This window comes from Pseudonaja textilis, chromosome 10, assembly GCF_049901715.1.
Source record: "Pseudonaja textilis isolate UNSWEBS1 chromosome 10, rPseTex1.2, whole genome shotgun sequence".
Classification (NCBI taxonomy): Eukaryota; Metazoa; Chordata; class Lepidosauria; order Squamata; family Elapidae; genus Pseudonaja; species Pseudonaja textilis.
Window position 1 is genome coordinate 3,638,742 of NC_141999.1, and position 16,027 is coordinate 3,654,768.

The following is a 16,027-nucleotide window of genomic DNA, read 5'->3' on the forward strand; positions in this document are numbered from 1 at the left end:
AGACTCAGATCGTACAGACTGGAGGTAGAAGGGGGAAGAATATGGAACATGCACATTGACCAACTGCGGGGCCGCATAGTTCAAACCCCACTAGAAGCCGAACAACACAACACATCTCCGGCAACAACGATACCCTGGAAATTAGAAACCCCACAAAGACACAGATTAGCAAGGGAACCCCCAAATGAAACAGCAGAGGACTTAGCTGTGGGGGGGAGGCGTCCAATGTAGTACTTCCAAGGCCTCGAGCTCAACAGAAACTGCCACGCTCTTGGAAACTTTCGAGGCATTTGCAAGGGCGGAGTCTGGAGCAGCGGTGGACCTGTTCATTCAGGCTGCCGCCTCAGGAACTACTGAACTGCACAGGCCCAGTCGCACCCACAGACGCCCTGCCTACCTGAAGGACTATGCCTGCTGCATATGCGGTGGTTGGTTGGCCTGAACTAAGAAGGGAGGGGTGTTAAATATGCATGAGGCCACATTTACATGAGCCTACGTTATATGCAAAGTGGAGTCTGATGTAAGACTCCACTTATTAGTTCAGTTGCTGGCAGGAAGATTGAGTTCCTGTCAGTGGCTGACGTGTCGGACAGCGCCAATTATAAAAAGCCGGCGCTGGCCGCGTTTCTCTGCTTTTGAATCTGGTTTGTAAATAAAGAGTTCTTCGCACTCCTGAGTCCTGCTCCTTCCTCATCTGCACCCATTTAACAGGAAATATCTTCTCCATCCTGTTATTAGAATGGGTACCCACTATCTTCTAGATGTGTTTGATTCTCAGAGACCATGAGCATCTGGAGGATAAAGGAATGGAGTAGTGCAGAAGTTTGGAAGAACAAAGATACAGATGTGAGTAGAATTGGGTTGAAGCTCGGTGGAGGTTGGTGAGAATTGCATTCCTTAGATGACTGATGCAAGGCATGTGGATGGAGTGAGACCCCTCATTTCATTACACTTGTCATCTTTTATCTTTATCTTTGTTTTTACTTTAGCAGCTTGCTCCTTACTACCTCAAAGAGGCATTAGAAGAACACCAACAGTCTCCTGTGCTCGACGAAACAGTTCATAATAGAGGTCCAAACTTGGATACTCATCACACACACACACACACACACACACACACACACACACACAAGATCTTCCCTAATCCCCTCACAACTTTATAAGAGTCTTAAAAAAAAAAAATTGTCCAGGGTGAAAGGGAGTGAATGAGTAAAAACAGTAGGAAAAAATAAAGCAAGTTTTGTTCAGAAGCTTTTAGGCTGATACAGCCAGTCTCACAAAGTGCCAGCTTAGGTACTCTATTCTTTAGCCAACATGGCAATTTGTATGTGATTACCCATCATTCTCTCTGATTGCCTCTAACTGGAGAGAACTTTGTAATTGGCAAAGTCTCAGAGAAAAGGAGGTGCTCACTGCTGCGTTTGATAGGAGTAAAACAGGTTATCTGCATGATCTTCATGATTTTCCAAATTATTTTTGCATACTTTCATGTTTAGGAGTCGAAGCCACATCAACCAGAAAAATAATAATTTGTCATTTAAAAATATCTTGTTAGATCATTGGTGTAGCAACCCTATATGCAGTTATACATAAGCATTGCAGAAGCCTGTAATTGAAATTTATTTCTGAGAAACACAGAAAATGATGAGGTTAAAATATTGGTTTTTTTTAAGTGGGCAGAATGTTTAAGAGGGTGGAATGTTTTCATCTCTCAGGCACAAAATTCTTATATTGTAGACAGCAAAGCTGAATTTCCCATCCTCAACCACATTCAGATGGGATTGCGACACATAAAAGGAGTGGGACTTCCATTCGTTATAAAAATAGCTTATTAATCCTCATCTGCTCTGACTCCATCTTTTCTTCATCAAATGCTCTCCAGATGTATGATTGTTCAACTCCCAAAATTCCCAGCCAGCATCCTGAACATTGATGCCCAGCATACACAGGGTACATGAGCCTGAGAAGATTGTCATGTTCCTTGACTGATGATAGAAGTTTCATTTTATGCTAATTCACCCATAAATCTTAAATTCATATCTTCCTGGATATTTTTCATTTGTCAACTTCATTCTGCTTTTCCTTTCAGATAACTAACCCTTAAATATTAAAAGTAGAAAGAAATACTGCTTCCAGGCATCTGGCTGCCAACATTTAGAGTGCAAATTACATCACCATTGATTCTGGGGGCAAGAAATGAGAAGAAGGGGGAAGAGACTAAAACTTCAAGTATGTGTGCGTGTTGAGCAGAACAACAGACCAAGGTTATAAGTTTCCCAGTCATGAGCTAAAGCAGACGTGAGCCATCTTGCTTCTGTTGATGACTGTATTTCACCACAATTAATCAGGTAGGAGGGGAGAGATGGTAGATGGGGTTGAAATCAACATTTTCTCTGTTTTTCCCCTCTTCCCCATGTAGTAAGTTAAAGGAATCTGAAGAAGAGTTTTCCCAAAGGTTTGTTCTGACTTCTAGCCTTGGGAGGGTTATGTGCTGAAATTGAATCATATGCATCCCTATTCTAGTCTCTGAATAAAACTTGAAAACGTCACCCAAAAGCAGCAACAGAAGGATGTAGCTTAATACAATAGAAATCAGTTGCTGGTTCAAATCAAATAATTGGATTGGGGCAACTTCAATGCAAACTTTAACAATGTTTCAGCCATACAACAGTGTTTTCTTTTCCTACCTGCTTCCCAGCTATTCAGGTCAACCTTTAGCTGGACACATAGAAAGACCTGGTTACTGTTCATGTGACCAAAGGTATATATTTAATTTAAACATCTCTAGTCTGTTTTTATTAAAGGCATTCTCAAAATGGTTTACGATTAACAATTAAATAAAGCATGAGGTTAAAACACTTAATGATGTGTTATAAAAATACGGTATGAACATGCAAAATAAAATTAGCAGATTAACATAAAATAATAGCAAACATTTTAATAATTTTAGAATCACTGCAAGATTTAACCCATTATTAAGTGAAAGAAGGTCTGAGAGAAGTTAAAATGTAGGTGGCCTTAAGGCAGTGTTTCTCAACCTTGGCAAACTTGAAGATGTGTAGGATTCAATTCCCAAAATTCCCCAGCCAGCATGAATTCTGGGAGTTGAAGTCCATGCATCTTTAAGTTGCCATGGTCATAAGGTATTAGTAGAATTACAAGACCTAAAATGTTGGGATAATTATATGAAACAGAATGATCCAAATTTTCTCCTAGAGAAGAAGCCAGATATGTTCAGCATGCAGCCAGTTGAAGAAATAAGGATGTCAACTTTGATATTTGACGAGGACTGGATGCCACTACACATGCAGCAAATCACATTTGACCTAATCAACAAAAGGACGGCTGAGGTGATGCATAAAGAAATGCATGATGGGATGCAATTGGCAAATGCTAAAAAATATAGATGGACAGGAGATTAGGCAGAAGTCCCCACCCCCAGTATACAACTATGATCTAAAAAGTGCTTCTGAAGTGAAAGAGAACCAAACATTCAGAACAGCTTTGAGAAAATGGGCAGGGCACAGAAAGCATTGAAATAAAGTATGTGAAAGAGGATAGAGAGACAATTAATTGAATTTCTCAACCCCCATCTACCCTTCTCCAGTCTTGCTTTCCTTAATAAATAGGGCTTGCCTTTGATACATAGCAGTCCCTGGGATTCTTTTATAATAGCTTCATTAATTTAGTTCTTGAAGTACACTCACTTATTTTACGTATGCATCCTTGAATTCCTGCCCGTGATTCATTGTAATGGGTTTGTGGCCTAGCTGGTTGGGAAAGAGGAAGGTTGCAGTCCATAGATCTGGAAGGTGAACAATGTGACACAATTCTCGTTCTGATTTGCAACTTTAAAAAAATTCTTGCCCTTCCTTAGATTTAATATTTCTTGACCATTTCAAGATTGTCCTTGAAAACTTGATTTGTCACATATGCCACTTTCCTGCCAGGACTTAGGAAGGTGCTTTTTTCAGACTACGATTATGACTTGGGAAAAGCTACGCCAACCCACTGTTGATTCATTGTAATATTCTCACAAGCAATTTTAAACTAAGCAAGCAGAGATCACTGCTTAGTAAAATCAGTGTGACTGCATCAGTAATGGATATTTTATTTTGAAAAAGAGAAATGCTCAAATCTGTTTAAAATATACTCCGTTTTTGTATCTGAATGTACCTTGCATTGTTCTGGGAAGCATACTTCATCTCTTTTTTAACTCCAATCTGTGTGCATTTTTCATAATGCTAACTAGAATCTGAAATGGTGCTTTGCATGCCCAAATCTGGAAAGCTGTATTCTGGGTGGGTTGTAAAATTAATGATATGGAAATTATATATGATCTACTATCTCACTCTTGTTTAAAATGTTTATGATCCACACTTCCAGGTAGTTGAACTCCGAGGTCCCTTCCAACTCGGTTATTCTGTTATTTTGTATATGTCTTAATTCTGAAGATCATTATTCGTCATTTGCATTTAATTGCGTGGTTGCAGCAAAACTAAAGCTAGATCTGAGTATTCCCATGCAGAGGTTATACTTTTCCCTTGACCAGTCCATCAGTGTCCAATAGTGTGCCTTTTTTGATGTTTTGGGAAATCTTTGGATGTTTGCTACCTCTCCATGCAGTTTCGCATTCTTTTCCCAGGCCAGGTGTCCTTGGTGACTGGCTTATTTTAGTTTGGCACCTCTGGTTCTTGTCAATGTATCTCCCCTCCCACTGTTTGTCTTCTCCTTCCCATGCCCGAACTTTTCTACTCCAAATTTCTTTGCCCCTTCCCTGCATTTTATGTCAGGATGCCAGCAAAGCAAAGAAGCTGAAAGTGGTGGACTTGACAGCTGCCCCCTCGCTTTAGACTCTCAGAGTGTCACTGGCTAGTTTCTGGGAGGGGGTCGGTGGGCTGTCCTAAGTAATTTTCTTCCACCCAGATCCAAAGGGTGGAATCCCTTTAATTTCTATTCCAATCAACCTCTTTCTTCAGCAGCTATACCAAAGGTGGCTGGGAGGAGCTGGCTTCTCCAATAACTCCAATTTGATTTTAGTATTCAGCGAGAGTGTCTGCTGCTTTTGATATATTGTAATTCAAGCAGAGGCAAACCAGTCAAAACTTTCCATTTCCAGGTACCAAAGCAAAGAATACAAAGATTTGTAGTCAGAAAAGAAGACCTGAAAATGGGAGCTGTCACATCGCTGACAGCATCAAAGGACCACGCTCGAAAGACTGAAGGGATGGGGGCAAAAGGGAAGCCAGGCAGCCAGACTGTGGATGCAGATAGGGAGGCACCATGACAGGTCTGCCTTTTGTGGGACTCTTGAGTGAAGTTGGAGTCAGTGGAGCGTTGTCAGAGTGGAAAGAGATGTATTTCCTACATCACTTAGTGACTTGTGTAAAAAAAGGGGGGAAAGCCACAGAAATACTTTAGTTGCACTTTAAACTCCTTAACTCGTTTTCCAGGAGCTGAAAAGGCAGAAACATTCTTTCTCGATCATATTCTAGAAAATGTTTAGCTGCCTTCTTTACCATATTGGAAATCAATACTCAATGTTTTTTCCAGCAGAAAAGAAACTCCCTCACCTCCAACTTCTTGTTATCGGCAGAAGAGTTTCTCCCTATTTGGAGGGATTTTGAAGTGGGCTTTTCCCTCCAATGTGCACAAAAGGGGTGTGGAACTTCCTAGCAATCTGGGAAGGAGGATGTCGAGTCGATATCACCTCATGTGAAGCCAATGTTTGATTCAAATAGTCGGAGCCAGGGGTATGCTGAACCTTGGACAGCTCCTTAGAATTTCGGACAGCTCTTCATCAGAGAAAATATTGCTGAGAAAGTCCAATAAATCTGCCGGATCCAAACTACTCCAACTAAACTGCTCACGACAGTAAAGACAAAGATGGAAACAACCTGTGATCTGAATTGGATGTGTTTATGCAACCATGGAATGAGTTCTTTACCTAAAAGTTTACACATAAAAAGTCAGTGGAGAGTGGGCAGACCCACTTAGAAGGCCAACCAATTCCAGTTTAAGCTAAAACCATCGGATTCATGTGTGACAGCTGGGTACTTTGCTTTCATAGCACATGCCACCATACGATAAGGTCATTCGGCTGGTTTTCTGTACCTAGCCCAATGCACACACCTCATATTTTCAGATCAGCACAGGTCAGGCAACTGCATAGTGAATGGGACCATAAACGGCAGCAGGGGATATTGTCATGGAATTTGCAGCCAGAAATGAGTGTCAGGGCTCAGTAATGCTTCCTCCGAAACAGAGCCAGACTTGATAAGCCCCCAAAGTCTTTTCTGACTCCAATTAAAATGAAGCGTTTCAGCTTTCTCCCCACTCAGCCTGGCTCCAAATAGCCATTGGCAATGGATACTACTAACTCATGGCTAAAGACCTTTGGGAGCAGACTGGCGAGGTTGGGCCCGATGCAAACGACCTGGCCTGCATTCCATTAGCCAGCTTGGCCATCTTCGCGCCCATTTTTCCTGCTCTAATTATTTTGCTCTCCTTTTAAGTGGAGCTCACTTTCCCCAGCAAACTCCACTGCAGGCACCATTGATCAACTTGTCAAAGGTTCCCCCACCCCATTGGAGAAAGCTGTTCTCCCTTTTCTGTTTCCCTTTCTTTTCAGCAGAACAGGTTAAGGAGGGGTGGGAAAGCCACCCAAGAAGAGAGCAAAATGTAATTACCCTCTCTAAACAATCCCAAGATTTCCAAGGCTGGTGAATGATTAATTACAGTCACAGCACAGGAAGGAGCTTGAGCAAAAGGATGGATTTTCTGCCTGGTTTGGGGGTGCAGGATGGGAGAGGGAGGGAGAGACCATAGCCCTCCGAAGGATTCAGCAAGCAACTGGTAGGGAAACCTGAGATCGAGGAACTAGTTTAAGAAGAAAGGAAGAGCTTTACCCCCAAATAATCAATGCTCCACATAAACGTCCATGGGAAAACTTTGCTGATTAATTCAACACTAATTCAAATTCTGGCTCAATGCATGTACTTATGCCCTTGTTTCCTACTTGATATTATTACGAAGGGTCCTAAGGTACAGAACTTAGATCAGAGGTCTCCAACCAGTTATGGGATTCAATTTTTTTTTTTTTACTACCAGTTCTATGGGTGTGGCTTGGTGGGTGTGGCTTGGCTTGGTGGGCATGGCAGGGGAAAGTTACTGCAAAATCCCCATTCCCTCCCCACCCCATTAACCTGCTTTCCAGCTCCGTTCTCCTGTGCAGGACAACCAAAGAAGACCCAGCCAATCAGCTGGGACTCAATGGGAGGCAGAGAAGAGATGGGGTTGGCGGGGCCAGTCAGAGGTGGAATTTGCTGGTCCTCTGAACCTCTCAAAATTTCCACTACCGGTTGTTCAGAACCTGCTGAATACCACCTCTGTCTCCAAGCTTGGCAACCTTAAGCCTGGCAGATTTCAATTCCCAGCTTTGCTGGCTGGGGAATTTAGAGATTTTAACTGGGAAAGGATGTCCTGGAGATACAGGAAAGTGGTAACAAAAGTAGGATATGGAGAGGATCTTTACAGGCAGTCCTCTCATAATCACTGGACACTTAGAGGCCTGAAGGTTAAAACGAATGAAAACTGATTGCAGGAATTGGATGTGTCTAATCAAGTGAAAAGAAGGACTCGTAGCAACAGGATAATAGTGTTCCAATATTTGAGGGCCTGCCACAAAGGAAAAAAGGAGTGGGGGTCAACCTATTTTCCAAAGCACCTGAGGGCAGGACGAGAAGCAGTGGATGGAAACTAATAAAGGAGAGAAGCAACTAAGGAGAAATTTCCTGACAGTGACAACAATTAACCAGTGGAATAGCTTGCCTTCGGAAGTTGTGGGTTTTAAGAAGAGACTGGGCAAGAAGATGTATAGGCATCCAGGGGCTGGACTGACACTGGAATTGATTCATTTTCTTTATCCTGCTTTGCGATACTGTTTTCTCACCATAAAGGCTTCAGACCCATAGCAGATTTTTTTAAAAAAAGAGCTTTCACTGGAGTAGGCCACCTCTGGTACCACTGGGATCAACAGTGATCTGGGTCTTGCCAAACACATCTCCCATCTGGAAAATGAAACAGGAAACTGACTTCTTGTCACCGGACCCAGCCTTTTCATCCTCTTCATTTTCAAGATGGCCTTCCATTAGGCACAACTCAAAAATAACAAGGATGGTTTACACAGCCTAGTGATGTGCTTTTGTGTATGTGTTTGTATGTGTGAGTGTGTGTGTGTGTGTGTGTGAGGGAGGGAATCCTCTCCAGAAAAATAAATCACAAAACAAGCTAGGCAGTAGCAGACATGGTGGGAGTTGGAAGTGTTGGCAGGTATAATGAGACATTTGGTAGCCAGAAGAAATGTTTTTATGAAAGTATCTGCAACATGTTAAAGTAGCAAATTTCCCATTGGCTTTCCTTTTACCCCCTCTGCCCATTTCATCATTCTGTTGCACAGCATCTCCAACTCATGGTCTCTGATAGTCTCAGAAGCAGGATCTGAAGACCGCAACCTAAAATCTGGGTCTGCCTTTGTAAACAGAGGCTGCATTTACATACAGTGCACAGGGGTAAAAAGTCCACCTGATATTCAGAGAAAAGGTGGGCTGTTGTTTATTTTTCATGATCAAAGATTCAAACAAATAAGTTGTGTGAACCTGTGTTTTTACAGTCATAGTGGTTTGGAGGATGGAGAGGGCAGCAGAACATGGAAACAAGAGGAAATCCAGATGTGGTTTGGGGTTGGTAGTTTCTGGAGAGTTTTTTATCCTGAGGAGCAGAGACAACTTAGCTTGGAATTTTGGGTATGCAGGACGAGAGAGAAGGTGGACCCTCTCTAGCAATTCACAAGATATATCTAATAGTTATGCAGATTTGTTCTGTCCTAATATTAACCTGCAAGACTGCCTATAGGCGAGTCACAATAAAGAAACTTCTTTGAGTAACCCCTTGTGTTGTTCTTTGTGTCAGCTATGGAATTCATCACTGCCACATAGTTGGAGAGGAGGGTGATGTTAATTGAGTAGCTCTTAGTGGACAAAATATATTATTTTGATAGTTCAAGGTTACGGAGTGTGGTGCAGAAAGAATTAGAACTTACTTTGGGATTGGTTCATGTGATGTGGTGATGAGGGAAAAGGGGATGGTTTGTAGGTTGGGACTTTTTGGGGAAGCTGGGAAGATTTTAGTTCCAGATTTCCATAGAATGTGTTATTCTAATAAAAGTACTTTGAGATGATGTGTGTCCTAGAGTTACTGACAGGAATGGATTTTCCCTGGAACGCTGACATTAATCCGGAATTAAAATCTTCCCAGCTTCCCCACAAAGCTCCTCAATTTGTGCCACAATTAAACACAAAACTGGGGAAACCACCTGGTCTCCTCCAACAAGTAGCTGAACCAACACAATAGTGGAAAGAAATTGCAAAGGACTTTATAGTTGAATTACCTGAGAGTGGAGGGAATACAATCATTTGGACTGTTATTGACTTATTGTCTAAGCAGCCTGTATAGGACTTCCATCTGCAAAAAAGCTTGCAAAACTGTTCGTGAAGCATATCTATAGGCTACAGGGAGTATCTCTATGTAAATTATCAACAGGAAAACTGGGTGGAGTTATTACTATTTGCAGAGGTTGCTTATAATAATGCAGTACATAGCATTACAGGGTTGACTCCATTCCAAATCAACACTGGCATGGAATATGTCCCTATGCCAGAATTACCTAGAAAACTCCCTACATCTATGTCTGTAACAGAATGGACAAACTCATTAAAAAAGGTTGGGAGGATATGAAATAAGTTTGACTGAAGCTGCAAAGGATTACAAAAAACAGGCGGACACACATAGATCCTTCCAACCACCATTTAAAGTAGGAGACAAAGTATATTTGTCAACCAAATATCTTAGATTGAAATTTCCTGTAAGAAGTTGGGCCTAAATTCTTAGGTCCATTCCCGATTTCAAAAATAATCAATCCAGTCAGTCCAATTAAGTCTTCCCTGGCTATTGGGAAAAATTCACCTGGTGTTTCATAGTAGTTTATTAAAACCAGCTGTTACATCATTCATAAGAACAATAACAATCTCCTCCCTAAACCTTTAATTGTACAGGGTGAGACACATTATGAAATCAAGAAAATCCTCGATCCTAGATTACACCGAGAATGGTTACAATATTTGGTATGAAGGAAGGGTTACCCTGTATCAGATGGTACTTGGGTAAAAAGTTGGGATGTACATACAGATAAATTCGTTAACCAATTCCATGAGAAATTCCCCCATAAACTGAAGGGGGGAGAGGGGGTTAAGGACAATGCACTAACCCCTGGTTGTGTTTTGTTTCTTATTTTCTTATAGGAGATAACTTTTCAAGGGGGGATGCCTGTCAGCTATAGAATTCATCGCTGCCACATAGTTGGAGAGGAGGGTGATGTTAATTGAGTAGCTCTTAGTAGACAAAATATATTATTTTGATAGTTCAAGGTTACGGAGTGTGGTGCAGAAAGAATTAGAACTTACTTTGGGATTGGTTCATGTGATGTGGTGATGAGGGAAAAGGGGATGGTTTGTAGGTTGAGACTTTGTGGGGAAGCCAGGAAGATTTTAGTTCTGGATTTCCACAGAATGTGCTATTCTAATAAAAGTACTTTGAGATGATGTGTGTCTTGGGGTTACTGACAGGAATGGATTTTCCCTGGAACACTGACACTTTGGTTCCTTTGGCCTGACAACAGTTGAGATGGAAGCTGCAATCGTATGATCAATGCCCTGCACCTTTTAAATGTATACACTTAAATACACAATTTTAAAAGGGACAAGTGTTTGATTGTACAAATCTCATCCACCACCACCCACTACACTGAAATATATATGTTGTAGGATGTTATCTGAGCCTACCCCTTCTTCCTGGTTCTCAACAGCAAATTCCAACTTTGAAAGTTAGCTTGGCAAGTTTGATTCAACCAAAATGCTGATAATATAAAAATGTAATTGACTGGAGGTGTTAGAGAAAGTGATCAATAAGAAAAAAAAAACTAAAAAGAATGTTAATTACCCCTAAATTGTAGCCCAATTTTAATTACTTCCCCTTAACCTTGTAATTGATTTTAAAATTCTTACTTCTGATTTTTAAAGAAAGAAGATGACCACTTAACTGTGTCAAAGTAATTTTAATCAAGATTACTTAGTGATATGGAAGTGGGATAACACTGAAGCTGCAGAAAACAAGTGATGGCTGTGGGAAAGTAAGGAATAAGAGTGAGAGCTCTTTGCTTGTTCTTAGGATGAAGGTGAAGAGAGACTTGGCTATTAAGATGTTGAGCTTAGAAGATGTGTCCATCAGATTGAGAAAGACTACTCTTTCTATGTCTCTCATCTCTTAATACACCCGATAAACAGCATGGAAAAGCTACTAGGAGGTTACCTTCTTATTGACTTAAAATGTTAATATATATTTGATCATTGACAGATTTTGAATGACAGTTGAATATCTGGTCACCAGAAGAATGTATGGATGTATTTCATGCTTGTTTTCTTCCATTCCCGAATTTAATCTCCAATACAGTCGTCCCATCTGGAACTTCAGCTGTTCTCATGGTTGAAAAGTCTTCCCATGTTTGCTTTTGATTATAGTCCCTATTAAAGCCAGATTGTTTCCATTTGATGCTAAAAGGGGGTTACACTGTCTGGGTGTGAAACATCAGCCAACCACTAGAGGATAGCAAAGAGTTGAAGATTGTGGTTTCCCATTGCTGCCATCTACTGGTCTTGCATATGCTTGCAGACCATGTTTTGTAGTCCTAGTACTATTTTTTTTTAAGTCTTTTTTTAAAAGGTGTTTTTTAAGAGAAATTTTGACATTGGCTCTAAAAGTTGACAATTGCTGCCTCAATCCCAAAAGGCTGCTTTTTCAGCCTCATTATAAATGCAGGGAGAAGTAGATATTAGCCACCCAACTTTTTCTGACCACAACTTTAAGATTCCAGAATGTTGGCAGACTCCGATGCCTTCTGCACTTCAAGAGCAATATTAAAGCATGTCACACTCATGCATTCATAACAGGAAGGGTCCCAAGCTGATTCCAGCTGACATCCATTGCTTGAATTAATTCAAATGAGGGCTGAGTGGCCTTGGATGACCCTTTGCAGCTGCAGTAAAATATGTTACTCTCAGTCAATGAGGGGTTGGATTTCTTACATAGCTAGAAAAAAAGCTATGCTAAGCCAGACCTTCTATGTGCCTGTTGATCAGAATAGTGCAATGTAAAGGAAAAAAAAATCTCCCCAAATAAATAAGTGTACATGTCCAGAGATGGTGTGGGAAGTAATGAAAGATCATAATTTCACATGAATTAGGTTTCTCGTTTTTATAATTTTGAAAATCATCATCATCATCTTAACAATTGTTGATAAGAAAGACAAAAAAATCTGGATAGTAGTTGTGGCAGAAGCTGGAGACAGCAGAATAGATGAAAAATTGAAAAAAAAAAATCAAATACAAAGCCATGCAAATAGAAATAGAATGACTGTGGCAAAAGAAAGCAAAAGTAGTACCAAAAAATGATAGGTGCCTGGGGCGCGATCCCCAAGCAACTGGAGCATCACTGGAACACCATCAATATTGACCAAATAGCACTAGCAATAGCACTTAGTCTTATATACCGCTTCACAGTGCTTTACTGCCCTCTCTAAGTGGTTTACAGAGTCAGCCTATCGCCCCCAACAATCTGGCTCCTTATTTTACCCACCTCAGAAAGATGGAAGGCTGAGTCAACCTTGAGCCTGGTGAGATTTGAACTGCAAAAACTGCTGGCAATTGACAGTCAGCCGAAGTATCCTGCAGTGCTTCATTCTAACCACTGCACCACTCAAGCTCTATCAGTTAATTACAAAAGGCAGTTTTACTTGGAACAGCTTACATCCTGTCACAATATCTTCAACACCACCACACATCAACATCTCCCTCTCCCAGGTCCTTGGGAAAGACACAATAAGTGGATAAAAATGTCATTTTGATCTTTTTATTTCAGTCAATTAAAACAGCACAGAAATAAATCAAGCACTGAAAGCGCTCTCCTTTAATCGTCTATTTTCCCTGCTACCTGTGCTTTGTGAGCAAATACTTTTGCTATTTCCTTGAGATTCTGCTAATGTTAACTTATCCAAATATATCTACCAAAGTGAGTTGGTTAATTGCTCCAGTGCTTGTCTTGCAGCACTAGTGACTTGGCCTTACTACTTAATAGTAATAATAGTGAGGGGTGGCTGGATTTGACCAGAGTCTTCCCAGTCCCAGTCCAGCACCTTTACAACTACACCATCCTGGTTGTAGATGGCTGGAAAAGATGCCAGAATTTTCCAAGCCAATCTTCTTCTCCTGGACCTTCAGATGTCACACAGAGTCATTACCGGTAGCCTTGAAAAGCTTCTTTTTTCCATATATTGTTTTCCTGGGCAGTGGTAAAAGTAAGGGTGGAAAGACCTCTGAATCTCATTGAGAAATTTGGTTAGCATGCTTCCCCACAACATGACGCCACTCCGCTCCTGCCCTTGTTTTCTATGGGAAGAATGTCCTATTCCGAAAGTGCTGTGGGAAACACACTTGCAGCCCCAAGGATAAAAGGGCAGAGTCTCAAATCAGACTCAATCCCAGGTGACTTCATAGACTCATTTGTGTCATTTTTATGGCACCACCACAATTTGCTATTACTGTCTCCTGGCATGTTTCTTTTGAGACCCTCAGACTAGTTTTCTGCCCAGAGATTTCTTGGGGAGCTGGGGGGGATGTCCCATTCAAACATTAACCCAGGTCCAACTTATTCTACTTCTTTGAGATTAGCCAACATTAGCTAAGTGTTTCCCTCTAGTTGGGCAAAGGCAAGCTCTTCTCCAAGCTGAGCAAAATTTGAACTTGAGAGCAACTATGATGAAACACTGAATTATTTCTGAGAAGGGCTAAGTTCAATTATATCTTCAGTTCACTAGGGGACTTTGGGCTAATCATTCTCCATCAGTGGTGTTGCTCTGGACAAAAATGAGAGGAGAGAACAGGATATATCCAGGGATGGGATTCAACCGGTGTTACTATCGGTTCGGTGACTATGTTTTGCTGTGTGTGTGTGTAGAAAGACCTTAAGCTATACTGCCCGGACAGCTGAAAAGCGCTGCATGCAGATGCTCAGTGTTTGAAAAGCCTCTTTTTTCCTGCTTTTTCAACCTCAGCTGTGCTGCACAGAGCAGCTGCGGTTGAAAAAGCAGGAAATAAAGGACAGGTAAGAGCCCGGGTGGGCGGGCAGGCCAAACAGCAGCAAACACAGAACCGGTTTGGTGTCTGCTGATCTTCAGAGCTACCGGTTCTATAGAGCCGGGCAGAACGGGTAGCACCCCACTCCTGGATATATCCTATCTTGAGCAAACAAACAGACAAATGAAAAAACTAGTAATTTTGTTACTATATCCATAGCAATAGCAATAACACTTAGACTTATATGCTGCTTCACAGTGCTTTACAGCCCTCACTGTGGTTTATAGAGTCAGCATATTGCCCCCAACAATCTGGGTCCTCATTTTACTGACCTTGGAAGGAGTCAACTTTGACCCGATGAGAACCACCAAACTGCTGGTAGCCAGCAGTCAGCAGAAGTAACCTGCAGTACTGCACTCTAACCGCTGTGCCATTATGGATGTAATCTTTAGCTTACAATCATTCAACTGTTCAATAGCAACATACAATAGCACTGAAAAAAGCGACTTACGATTGGTACTCACACTTACAATCTTTGCAGTCAAGTGGTCAAAATTCAAGCCCTTGGCAACTGGCAGGTACTGTTGTAGCATCCTGAGGTCATGTTACCACCATTTGTGACCTTCTCAGCCAGCTTCTGACAATCAAAGTCAGTGGGGGAAGCCAAGTTCATTTAACAACTGTGTGATTCGCTTAACAATCAGGGACAAAAGATTGTAAAATTGGGTGTGACTCACTTAACAGCCAACTTACTTAATCACATAAATTCTGGTCCCAGTTGTGTTCACGAGTCAAGAACTACCTGTATAGTTTTCTTGCTAGCAATATGGAGATTAGTTGCCATTGTCTCCTCCATTGTTTTGTTGGCTTCCTAATGTAGTCTTAAGTCCTGAATATTTCTAGTGGTGGCCTCCCATACAAGTCCTAACCAGATCTGACAGACTTAAGCTGTTGGAGCTCATCCAAGATCAGCTGTGCTGCCATTTCTCTGGGCCATCCTCTATAAAACTCCCCCAAAGTATTGTTACATTATGAGTCAAAAAGTATTGTTTACATCATGAGCTGTTGAAACTATTGGGCTTCCAGGTTACACCTCTCTTCCTCACCTCTTCAGAGATGGACATTCTTATTCCATATTGGCAAGAAAGAGCCAAAGTCATTATGTGCTTCTGCTACATTTTTAGTTCAAGGCTGTGATTTCAGCACAAACCATTGGAACAAAATAAGTCCAACTCAGTTCAGTGTAGTGCTTAAGGAGCTGGCCTAGAAAACAAGAGACTGTGAGTTCTAGTCCCACATCAGGCATGAGAGCTGGTTGGGTACCATTAACCCAATCACCAGGAGACTGATTTCTAATCCCACTTTATTCATGAAAGCCAGCTGATTGACTTTTGGCCAGTCACTTTGCCAGCCTGACCTACCTCACATGGCTGTTGTTGTGAGGAGGAAGAAGAAGTACCTGGTATGTTCACTGCCTTGAATGAGAAACAAAGGTGAGATAAAAATCTGATAGATAGATGATAGGTAGATTAGATGATAGATAGATAGATAGATAGATAGATAGATAGATAGAAGGTTAATTGTAATAATGCCACTAATGGTAACAACTGATAACTGCCTTCTTATTTTTTTAACCCATTACATTAGCAAAACTCCCTCACTTCTCTGACTGACCGTATGGAGATGCAGTTGTATGACATGCTAAGCAGAGATGCACAGATACGGAGCTTCAAAAAAGCTAAGATGGAGGCTGTGATGGTGTGATTTAAGCCCTGCTCCTCCCA